The 12,700-nt window shown below is 48.9% G+C and overlaps 1 long non-coding RNA gene across 7 annotated transcripts in view; it reads left to right on the top strand.

The window, feature by feature from the left end:
• LOC102552476 (uncharacterized) overlaps positions 1–12,248 on the top strand; it is a 29,325-nt gene extending 17,077 nt beyond the window's left edge. For 4 of the 7 annotated variants that reach the window (XR_005490105.2, XR_005490104.2, XR_001840129.3 and 1 more), the window contains 3 exons: positions 154–222; positions 448–668; positions 1,868–6,373. This is a non-coding gene — a long non-coding RNA (uncharacterized LOC102552476). The other 3 variants (XR_005490102.2, XR_005490101.2, XR_005490103.2) reach the window with 3 other exon arrangements.
• The last annotated feature ends 452 nt before the right edge of the window (positions 12,249–12,700 follow it).

Raw genomic sequence — 12,700 nt, 5'->3', positions numbered from 1 at the left:
GTCGTCACTGGGCCATGCACTTATACACACATTGCGGTCCAGATACCTGGATATTCCTACAACAGAGCTGTCACCTTGACTCATGGGGCAGAGCTTACAGGAAGAAGCAGGCATTCTCCTGCTGTCACTATGAATCTCTCCATGTCTTTCCAGGAGACCCATGCCAGCTTCTATCCAAACGTTCCTGCCCTGGATTGTAAAAAACTGCTGTGGCTTCTCGAGGTAAAATGAGGCTGGCATGTTTCCCAGGCCACGGGGTGACAAGCCTGGGTGGGAAAATGGGAGTCCTTCTCTCCCAGTCAACTTGCGGGCAACCTCCATTTGGCTGGGCCCTGCTACTCCCTGAGCATACACACTCTCCTTAGAAATGTAAGGAAATGAACTAAAATAAGAACCTGCCGCTCTCCCTCTGATGTGAAGACTGTGGTCCTATTTTTACATCAATAGAATCACCATCCTCAGGAGAGAGACAATTGAGCACCTGCTACCCACCAGAGACAGACATCTGTGTCACCGAATGCCACCGCCTCCCAGCCGTTACCAGACTGTTCCATTGACCCTTGGTGGCCACCTGGTGTGATGACCTCACTCTCCCGATCAGTGGTTGATGTGACCCAGGACACAGTCCCTGACGCTAAGTAGGGATCCAAGTTACTAAGCCTGGTGAGGTAAGAATTACCTTCTCCCTTTTATTGATAAAGAAGTCTGTGGTGAGGAGAATGGAAATGAGTCAGCCCTTGCCAAGGACCCTGCTGCGGATGATGACCCCCAAGGACGCCCTGTGTCAGTTCCCTACCTTCATTTATCCTCATACACTAGACGAAGCTTGAAGGAAGCCTACTTTAGCCTCATGACAGATTCCAATCCCCTGAGTCCAGTCTTTCAGAGCCACCAAGACCTCTTGCACACGCAAACCAATCCCAGAGGCTCCCCCTCTTCCTGGGGACTCAGGAGGGGTGGGAGTTTATCTTACAAAGGCAGTGAGCTGAGGCCCTCCCCTCGTTGCCCTCTCTGCTGCCCATGGGGAATTTGCCAAACCCCTGAGATGACTCTCATTTTGTGGCGGGGGAAATTGAGGTCATATGGTTATCCACACTTTTTAAAATTCCTGTGCAATGTGGAATCGGAGAATGTTTCTCCACTTTTGGCTAAGGAATTTGGATGCAGGCTGCAGGCCACGCCTGGCCAGGCCGAGGAGGAGGCCATGGGGAGGGGTGCTGCAGGGCCTCCAAGACCCTTCATTGCAGAACCTGCCCCCTCCCCTTGCCAGCCACCCCGCTGGTGGCTATTGCTTTTGCCACCCCCCACCCCCCCAAACTCACCTGGCTTCCCCAGGAACAGAGTAAGTAAAGAAGCTAAAGTTTCCTTCAGAAGGCCCATGCAACCCCAAAATCAGAGCCCCAGAGAGGCAGCCATCGTGACTCATTCCCAGCCCAGGGGACAAGAGCAGAGGCTGCCTTGGGAAGGCCTGGGCTTTTGTTTCTTCATGAACCAAAATGAATCATCTATGCTACTAAGTCACACTGGCCAGCCCCAAACTTTCCTGGGTAGAACCAATATGTGTGCAAAACTGAGATGGGTCATTGGTGGGTGGGAAGAAACCAAGGCAGATGCTGGGAGAACGGAGCTCTAGGGAGATGATCAGCCAGAAGAGACCACTCACCCATGCCCCACAGGAAGCGCTTTTCTTCTCCATACTCTGTTGATTTAGGCAGCTGGTTGGTTCATAAACATGACCTACATTCTCTGGGTGCTCCGCACTGAGCACATTGTCCCTGCCCCTGACCATACCTCAGAGCAGACAAGAAAATTACCAGCTTACCAGGGCCCCCAAGCAAGACTCATTCTACCTTTGCTTTGTCCTTAGGGACCTGGTCTTCATCAGCAGGCTCCGAGGCCCATTTTACATGACAGCACTGGGTCCCGGCTGAGACAAAGAAGCTGGCTCATTTAACTGTGTAAGGCAGCTATGAGAAGCAGAAGGGGGAAAGGGGCATCTTGGGGCTCAGCATTCCTGAGGCCAGATGTGCAAGCCTCCTGAGACCAGCTTGGCCCCAGTTGGGCTACACTCACTGCCTCAGACACTGCTGTCCCCTGTCCCTCCTCCCTCCTTCCTCAGCATCAAAAAGACTCAGGGGTGCTGGCAGCTGTTCTCCAGCATCTGGTGGAACATTCTGCCCTAAAGCTGGGCTTTCCTCCCTCCCCAAGGAGAGCTGGTGACTCATGTTTCCATTTTCGATGCAGAGCCAGGCACTGGATCTTTCCATGACCCCAACCAAGGACTGGCGGTGTAGTGCTGGAACATGAATTATGATGTCAGACCTATCTGAGTTCAAATCCCCTCCTTGATGTCTGTTAGCAATCTGTGTGATTTTAAGCAGCCTGTTTACTCTGATTCCCATTTGCACATGAAGACCACAACTGTCAATCACGGTATCATTTTGTTTTAGACAAGGTCTCCACTATGTAGCCTGAGTAAGCTTCCAGTTCTCTCTGTGTGTATGGTGTGTGCCTGTACACAGGTATATGGGAGAGGGGCATGTACCATGAGCACACATGTGAAGGCCAGAGGACAGCCAATGTCTCTATCAATCTCTGACTTAACCCCTTGAGACACCGTCTGTCATCAACACTGTCACCATACTTGGACTAGGTTAGTTGGCTTGTCAACAAGCACCATCAATCCTTTGTCACCACGAGTCCCCTCCCCCACTGGGGTTATACGTGCATTGTACAAATGCCTACAAAAGCCCCTGGGGCTTTTATGTAGGTACTGGGATCTGAACTCAGGTGCATACTTGTGCACCCACTTGTCCGTCCATCTCTCCAGCAGTTTCCAGTGCAATCCTCCTGCCTCAGCCTCCCTGGCGCTGAGTTCATAGGCGTGTGCACTGCACCAACCTCTCCTCTATCGCAACTCTGAGAATGAGCTGTTTCTTCCAACAGTTTTCTCTTTTGACGACTTCTCATAATTCAAGCAAAGAGGAAGTTGAGAGTTTCATGGCCGCCATGAACGTTCCCTACCCTGTCACAGAGAGTCAGCTTGGTGGTATTTTTACCCATGTGAGCTTTTCAGCAGGTTTAAAGAGGCGGGGCTGAGCTGTGATGCTCCACAGGTCAAGGGTTATCAAGTGCATTTTGACTTAATATTTTCTATTACATTGTAAATAGAATACCCATGTACCATTTACTACTGCTACAGTGCTATTGTGAGCACAACTTGTTCTAAACATAGGAAACCAAGGCCCAGGCAAGTAAAGTAACTTCTCTGAAGTCACACAGCCAGGAAGTGGCAGAGCTGGGTCATGGCTGGTCTGTCTGACCTCACAGGCCAACACTATTCTGATGCTTAGGACAATGAGAAAGATGGAGGAGTGAAGTTGGTCCTGATGCTGGCCTGGAGTGGATGCTGTGTTGGAGTTTGCTGCTGTTATTGCTGCTGTCTTCTCAGTTGTTTCTTGTTATCATGCTAGGTCTCCACTTTGCCCATGATAAGGAGCCAGTGAGGACACATGTCCTTCAGGCCAAAGCCACAACAGTTGAGAGATCTGGGCAGGAGAGTCAAGTGGTTTACCCTAACTGCATTGCTCTCTACCTGCTGAATGAATGCTATTTTCTGAGGCCTGGGGGTACTGACTTTCCATCTCTGGGCCTTAATTACATGTCTACCAGGAGGAGTGCTCAGACTCAGCCCTAAGGTGGAAACAGGCAGGGAGGGGCTGGGAAGATCAAGGCCTGGGAAACATTATCACCCTGACTGACTGCTCTTTTCAAAAGCAAAGAGCCTGCTCTGGGCCCTAGCCCCAGAAGCCAATAACTGCTACAGCAGAAGCACACGTGAGACCAAGCCAGACTGGAAGGTTCCAGGGGCACCATGTAGAGTTATCGGGAATTACAAACAGCGTGCAGACAAAGCAATATGGACAGGTGCAAGATACTAAAGCTGGCTGGGGCGGCTCACACCAGGAATCCTAGCAACCGGGAGGCTGAAGCAGAAGTGTCATTGAAAACATGAGGCCAGCCTGGGCTACAGAGTGACTCTGTCAACAAAACAAAACAAAACAAAACAAAACAAAACAAAACAAAGCACTCAGAAAAGCAGAAGTCAGAGCTAAGGCACTAAAGAGAGCTGTGACCACAGCAGTGTCCCCACATGCAACCCACAGCTGGCTTCCTGTCACTCTGCTCCAGACCTTTTCACCTCACCTAGCTCTGCAGTCCCTCCTGCTCCAACACTTGCCCTTGCCCTGCTCTTGTGGATGAGCTAGCCTCGCCCATGTTCAGACCACTGTGCTCTTCCCAGCCTGTTTTCCCAGAGACTCTGACCTTCCTGTCCTCAGGGAGCTCAGAAGCCTGCCTCGCAGAAGAGGGAGAGGGAGAGCAGTGCTCACATTCGCCAAGGTGTCCCTATGGGCACACATTAAATGTTTAGAGAGCCCTTTGTGTGAAGGCTCTGCCACTTGGGCCCAGAAAGATGTCATAAGGGGTCCTGCTCTTCTGGAGCAGTGAGGAATTTCTGAGTTGATTCTGAGAATTCCCTTGCTGGGCTTGGGTCCTCCAGGCCACGCCAGGGACCACTCCACCCAGTGTGCAATGGATGTGGCTGTTGCCGAGCACTTCAGAGAGTGGGAGACAAAGCTTCAAGCAACTGTAGAGAAAGGAGAGAAAGGCCCCCAGCCAGGAGTCAGTGTCTGTAGGATTGAATCTACTTCCAGATACAGTGCAGGAGTTGATGGCATGGGAGTTACAGTCTATGGGGTCTCAGCTGATGCCACAACCCACCTAGTGGCCGTAGGGTCTGCAAATAGCCACCTTCCAGGTTCTGGTGTTGGAACCTGGGGGCCAGGCTCAACTTCTGATCCCGACCTCTACTTCTGTGTGACATTGGCTAGGCTCAGTGTGACAGTCTGTAAAGTGGACATAATACTGTCTTCCTAGAGTTCTGGTGTGAACAAACCGAAATGACTCCAGGGCTGCATGGCCATCTGTATCCTTCAGTCTGTGGTGACAACAGAATAAACGTTAGGGGGATGGAGGCGGGTCCCAGGGTGCTGTCGCTGTGGATGACCCAGAGGGAAGCTGGTGAGGGAAGCTGGCGATGGGGCTCAGCCTTGAAGGAGATTGAGTTGCTATACAAGGAAATGCAAAAAACGTGAATCAGTTCAAAAGTAAAAAAAAAAAAGTGAATGATTCAGAAGGCATTCCAGAATAACAAATAGAGATTCCAAGCCAAGTGACTCGGTTCCTCAAAAAGAGGACACAGCTCGGTGAAGCTAGAGCCTTAGTCAGGCGGGGGAGGTGGTTACTGGGAAACTTCACCCTGTTCAGCATTATTGAGAAGTTGTGGGTTCCTGGAGCCTTAGTGATGTTACACAGCCTTGCAGGGTGAAGATTACCCAAACCCTGGGCCAGAGAGTTGAAAAGGAAGTGTTTAGGGCAGGATCTATATTAGAAGAAACAAACAGAAAAAAAATGCTCCTTAGAAGACAGAGTGGCCACAAGGGAAAGTGGTCAGATGTGTTGGAGCATATGGGGCAGCCGCGCGGGCCAGCCAACATCTGCCCCAGGGAGGGAGGACTTGGCACATCTGGGAAGCAGTGATGGGTTACTCCCAAGGTCTGGATCTGATGCAGTCTTTCTGTCCATTTTGGAAAAATTCCTCCCATTTTTTTCCCCACATGGTGCAGACATTCCCGTAGAGCAAGGGAGAGGGAGGCTGTACCCAAACTCTGCCACCTGCTTGCTGTGTGACCACCTGCTTCTCTGTGCCTTTGTCTATCATCAACAAATGGTCACCATGGTATCTACTTTGTCATTATTGCAGTCGATGTTAGTCCCAGTGCCTGGTCCCTCTGACGACTTCCTGTTGACCATTATTATAGACTTTAGAATCAAGTAATTGAATGCCCCATTTGGTGCCCTCCCAGTAGATATTACATCACAACATCTCCACTTATGTATAACACTGTGACAAGCCAGTGTTCTTAGAAAAGACAGAAAAAGCCACAAACACACAAAATCTCAAAATACGGGACGAGGGAAGTCCCCCTCTACAATGACTCTTCTGTATACCATGTATGAATGTGACCCCTACTACCACCTTACCAAGATCTGGACTTAGCCAGATAAGCTATCTGGGGCTTTTCGGGGAACCAGGACTCTGAGAGGTGCCACCACCCAAGAACAGCTCTGGTTCATTGTTTCAGGCAAGCTGGGGAGGCCTGGAAACTAGAGGTGGGTTTGAGGGAAGGACATATGAAGTTGAGGAAGTAGATGTGAGGCTGGGGAGTGGCTGCTGCCTCTCTGAGGGACTGAAATGCAATCTTTCTGCCCAAGGCATCAAGTCATAGCTCAGTCTGGCCCTCTTGTTATCTTTGACAGGCAATTCCTCGATTATCCATGAATTTTCTCCTCTTTCCCCAGCTGTGAACAGACTTCCAGAAAGAAGGCAAGTTCAAGGTCAGAGAAAGGGGAGATTTGAGCTTCAAACAGAGGCTGGTGTGGCCCCAGCTTTGAGTTCACTTCCTGTTTTGTGGGGACTGAGTGGGTCCCTCTTCTAGCGCTGAACGTTCTGTTCCCTTTCTCAACACAGAGCGTACAGGTCCAGCCTCCTGACCAGTGCTCATCTAGTGCGAAAGTGGACCCAGCTGTACCCCAAGATGTCAGTTCACCCTAAGCTGCCTTGGGGATTCCACCAAGTGTTTAGAGAAGTAGAGACTGCCCTGAGTCACAGGCCCTGTGAGTTCATTGCCTGTCAGAACTGAGAGGGGCAGCAGGAGGGGGAAGAAGTGGATTGCGGCACCTCAAAGTAGGAGTTGGGCTCAGGGACAGAGCTGCCTTTCCCCAGTTGACACCAGAGAATGGTTACGTCATCTGTTCCCTGGTTCCTCCAACGAACACTGGGTGCCTTATGTCAGGCAGCGTTTCTCAGTTCTGGGGATGTAGAGAAGCGAGTGTGGCCAGATCCCTGTGTCAGACAGATAATCCACACTCATAAGTTCTTCCTGCTTTCACTGAGTGATTGCTATGCGCTGCCGACCTCCATACTAAGCTCTGGGCCAACATGGTCTCACATAACTCTTCCAGCACTGTCCGGGATGCAGCTCCCTGCTGTCACCCTGCTCATTTCACAGACACATTGTCCTGCCAGATGTCCTCCTCCTCCTTCAACAGGTTATGACCTCTAAAAGGCAATGAGTCAAGATGGGGTTCATATGGTAACACCTCATCCTGCTCCCAGAGCTGGATGACCTAACGAGTAAGGAATGAGGGGTTGTCATCTTCCGATAAGGCCAGTCCCCGCCCCCCTAAACACCCTCCCCAGCTTGAGAGGTCTCTCGTGCCTGGAGCCTCCAGAAGAGCCCTTTCTCAGCATTCCTTAATCATTTTTACTTGAAGGCAGGCATGCCTTTGCTGATCAGCCTCTCCATTCTCTCACATAGAGAGAATTTGACTCTTTCTAGGCAAGAAGAGCCTTTGGACACGTTATAGTGTAGGTGGGTCTCGATCCCTTCCGTCTCAGAAGCTTCTTCTCCTGTCCATCGTGCGGTGTGTGAGATCTGTCATGCTCCCTCTGGCCGAGGAAGAAGCAGCCATCTGAGGGCAGGTAATGGGCAACCAGAGTGAACATAACCACACAGACGTGACAAGAACACAGGTGGCCACACTTCTGGCTGAGTCTGCCTGTCAGCAGAAACTACCCAGGGCTGGGGCTGTCCGGCCTGAGACGTGACAGAACAAACAGATGTTGGGAGAGCTGGACAGAGGGGTGCAAGCAAAGAGGCCATCAGAATCACCAGAGCAATGAAACAACCAATTCACAAAAGCCCCCCACGCTGGATTAAAGAATTCACTTTGTTTAGTAGCTAATTGCCAAACCCTATGTTGGTCCCGGGAACTGCTAGACATTGGTGACATTATGTGGAGTAGGAAAGCCAAGCTCCTTTCCTCAATGGCATCTGAATCCTGGTAGGGAGAGTTGGAGCCAGGTGATACCTGCTCTGAGAAATAGATTTTCTGTTTTAGTGTCCTGTTGGTAGACTAAAATCTACCAATTGTACCATGGAGATTGGCAAATGCTATCAAGCACCCTACCATTATCTTGCATCCAGAGACTGGTCATTAATTACTTATGAGCTTCTTATTTGTAAGTTTCTTCATGACCGTGTGAAGACAAAACCATGGTGACCTAGCATACTATATGGCAAGACACTGAGGTAGACTTTATGGTGACGCTCTGGGCTTTTCAAGTCTTCTGGAAACTTTTTTAAACACCCTTGGCGTTTTCTTAATCTTCCTTCCTTCCCATACAGGTCTCCACCCTCCATTCTGTGGCCACAGCTAAGAGTCTGAACATTTGACCTCAAATCAGTGGGCTAGGCTACTGTCCCCCCACCCCCAGGCCTTCCTCGGGCTCAGAGAAGAGGAACAAGAACACTTTTACAGAATTGCCAGGATCTGGATCAGAGCCTCGATCCAGCCCTCAGACTGGCATTATTTGAATAGAACAGAGCCTTTCAGAGGTAGGGCATTCTGAGAGGTCCTCTGCTGTCCGTGGGAGGGGGCTGTGCTCCTGAAGGTGATGCTGGGGCCTCAGCCATTTTCTTTCCTCCTTTGGTTTCCTACTACTGTGAGGTGGACAGCTGTGCCCCCATCATGCACCTCTGCCATGATATGCTGTGTCACTATCATGTGTGGACTAGGATCTCAGCAAGCCTTTCCTTGTTAGCAAGGTCTTATACACTCCACATATGCTGTCACCCTCATGGGCTTCCAGGCCACACTCTGAACAATTGAAACAGAGACGAGAGACTGTAAGTCTAATCCCTTGGGCAGATGGGGGATTCACACAACAAAGATGCTGCCAGAATTATTTCTTGCGTACATTGGTGTTGCTCCTTTTTGAACAGTTGTTACCCAGGTTCCTCTTGCCCACCTGGCAGGATTACAACTTTTCTTATAAGTGGACAGGGGATTTAATGACAGACCAGGACTTACTGGTGATTGGAACCTGGTAATGTCCCCTTGACCTGCCCCTTAGAGACATATTCTTTGATATAGGGATGGGGCTAATGACTGACTATCTAAGTCTTCATTGTCCCTTTTGTCATGGGAACTGAGACCAACTGGAGGTCCATCTCGGTGAAGAACACATCAGCACAGACTCTCAGCAACCCTACATTACGTTACACAAGTTTCTTTCTGACAGATTCCAACAAGCCTGGTGAGTGCACACTGCTGCCTTCCAGTCATGTTGGAGGCAGCGCTCTTTTAGCTAAATTCTGGTTGGGTAACATTATTTCTTAAGCAAATTAGTAAATCCTTTAGAGCGTCAATTTTACTACTTCAGGTTTCTCCTGTGCCAGTACAAAGGCTTTAAGATACACTGTTTCCAGCACTTACTTCCTGGTTGTACTCACTTCCTCAATCCGAGCTAAAAAGCTACGTCATCCCGTCATCCACTCAGCTTATGTCACCACTTGCCCCACCCTGCCCCTCCCGTCCACATCACCAACTCCTAATCCGAGCAGTTCAGCTTTAGGTGAAAAGAGCCACACTTTCTCTCCCTCAGGCTGCTTCTTTGACCTTTGCCCTTTCCCTGTCCTATTTCATACCCTCTGGTTCACTTCCACGAACTGGAATCAGTGGGTCTGTGCTCCCCCTACACCCCCCGCACCACCCCTGGGGCCATTTGAATGTTAAGCTAAGTCAGGTTTTATACTTTGGTGACAGAAGCAAGGAGGTGAGATTATCCAGTGATTCCCGGGAGCCAGAGGCTTGAATTCAGATCCAGCTCTGTACTTCCTGGCTGAGGTATTGCTGATACGAGTCATTTTACTTCCCCGAGCCTCGGGGTCCTTACCGTCAAAAGCGTGGTTCTCGCTCAGCAATTCTGTGCTGTAAATTGCTGACGTGTATAACCCACGGAGTGGGAGCCAAGGCCTGATATAGTAATTAGCCAAGCCAGTTCATGCGGAACCTAGAGAAGCAAAGCCTCGACTTTAGGCTTCACCCTTCAGGCACCGGGAAGTCAAAGAAGGCTTTTTACCTCAGCATCATCAGATGGTAGAATTGAGGTGGAAGAGTTGCTCAAGAGACAAGCTGGGCTGGCCGCAGCAGCCATCTTCCAGTAACTCACCAAAATGACGAACACAAAGGGAAAGAGGAGAGACACTCAGTGTATGTTCTCTAGGCCTTTTAGGAAACATGGAGTTGTTCCTTTGGTCACATACATGCGACTCTACAAGAAGGGTGATATTGTAGACATCAAGGGAATGGACACCATTCAAAAAGGAATGCCCCATGAGTGTTACCATGGCAAAACCGGAAGAGTCTACAATGTCACCCAGCATGCAGTGGGCATCATGGTGAACAAGCATGTCAAGGAAGGGCAAGATGCTGGCCAAGAGGACCAATGTGGGGACTGAGCACATCAAGCACTCGAAGAGCAGAGACAGCTTCCTGAAGTGGGTAAAGGAGAATGGTCAGAAGAAAAAGGAAGCCAAAGAGAAGGGTACCTGGGTTCTGCTGAAGCGCCAGCCTGCGCTGCCCAGAGGAGCCCCCTTTGTGAGGACTAACGGAAAGGAGCCAGAGCTGCTGAGGCCCATGCCATACGGATTCACGGCTAATGGACAAAAAGAAATAAAGGACCCGACTGAAAAAGGAAGAGACAGAGACAGAGAGAGAGAGAGAGAGAGAGAGAAGGAGGAGGAGGAAGAGAAGGAGGAGGAGGAGGGGGGGAGGAAGAGGAGGAGGAAGGAGGAAGGAGGCTGGGAGACCAACAAGCAGAAGCTAAGAGTGGGAGGGGCCCGGCCTACAGAGGCTGCATGGAAGCAGCTTTGTCTGGGATGCAGGGTCCTCACTTCCCACTCCCCTCCGCCCTCCATCCAGCACCGAACACTTGCTTTTAACCCGATGAGGGCAGGAGGAAATAGCAGGAGGAGAGAAAGGGTAACAGAAAGCACCAGCCCCACTTTTCCTTTCCCCACTAACTTCAGCTAGAATAATCAGCGCATGGGAAAGCAGAGGGAAAGGAAGGAAAGGCTTTTGTTGAAAAAGCCCTAGAGCAAGCTTGGACTGAGCCCCATTAGCACCATGCTAGTCAGCCATTCTGCTACCCCATGGCACGGCTGGTCAGCACCACCTCCACCTGGTAAACCTCAGCAATGCATGCACGCATGCATGCTCGCTCACTCGCTCTCACAGAGCGGTGTTGGGTGTGGATGCTGATGGTCAGCACGGTGCAAGTTTCTCAGAGCCCAGACTCAAAGCACTTGGGTGGGAACTAAACACCTAAGAAGACTAGAACAAAATAAGACCCGGAAACACGAAATATCTGCACATACTCTTTCCTGCAAGTATTTGGAACTCTTAATAAACAGTGTCCTGGAAGAAGCAAACACAAGACACCGTGAATTTTTAACAAGCCTATGTGAGGTATATGGTGCTGGCTCCATGGGACTGGAGAGATGGCTCGGCAACTAAAAGCTCCTGATGCTCTCACAGAGGACCCAAGTTGAGCAGCTCACAACACCTATAAGTCCAGCTCCAGGGAAGCCCATTCCTTCTCCCAGCATGCAATTTCCACAGGCACTCATACATGTACACACACACAGAAACACATACACATAATTTCTAAATGGATAGATCTTTTTTTAAAGATACAATTTACAAAAGCAATCACAGATATAAATGTAAGCTGTGGCGGCCTTTTCAGGAAAATTATAAAATTATAATTATAAAACTGGGTGTTGTTAAAGAAGATCTGAGTATAATACATAGAGATGAATGCATGTTCGTGGTCAAAAAAAGACAATGAATACAAATTATTGTCTGCTCCAACCAAAGCTCAACAGAGCTTTTCATGCAATTCACTAAGTTGAATGTTCAATTTAGACAGACAGCAAAGAGTCAAGAAAGGCTAAGATGCTCTTAAATCAGAATTCTTGGCAGAGAACTGACCCATTAAATGCTGAGTTTATTATAGAGGCCACAATTAAGATGACATAAAATTGGCATAGGAATTAATAAATGATGTCTAGAACAGAAAGCTCCTAGTGGGCCACATATATTAGAAAATCTGATTTCTGTTAAAGGCTATATGCTGTGATTCAGTAACAAAAGTTACCCAATTTCTCTCTCTCTCTCTCTCTCTCTCTCTCTCTCTCTCTCTCTCTCTCTCTCTCACACACACACACACACACACATACATGTATACTCACATATATATACACATGTACACATACACACATACATACATGTATACTCACATATACACATATAATGCCCATATATGTACACATACACACATATACCTATATTCACACACATACATGTACACACACACACACACAATTCCAGGTGGCTCCAGGTCTTACATGGAAAGAAAACCCTTGAAATTCTTATAAGAAAATATAGACGATATTTATCACCTCGGGTAGAACTAGGGGTCTTAAAATACAGAAAAAACACAGACCCATTTGCTCACGTTGAAATAATTTCTGCCTGTCCTAAAAAGCATCAGAAGGGATTAAAGGAAAAGGGAAAATGTAGAAGACATTTGCAGTGTATCATCAATAAATAATTAAGATTCAGGATGGGTTAAAACACCTTAAAAAGAAACCAGGCAACCCAATAGAAACAGGTAAAGATACCCAAAGATAGCTTCCATAAGAGGAAACAAACGTGACCGAGGGACAAG

This window comes from Rattus norvegicus, chromosome 10 (assembly GCF_036323735.1).
Source record: "Rattus norvegicus strain BN/NHsdMcwi chromosome 10, GRCr8, whole genome shotgun sequence".
Lineage (NCBI taxonomy): Eukaryota > Metazoa > Chordata > Mammalia > Rodentia > Muridae > Rattus > Rattus norvegicus.
This window is presented reverse-complemented; position numbering and strand designations above follow the sequence as displayed.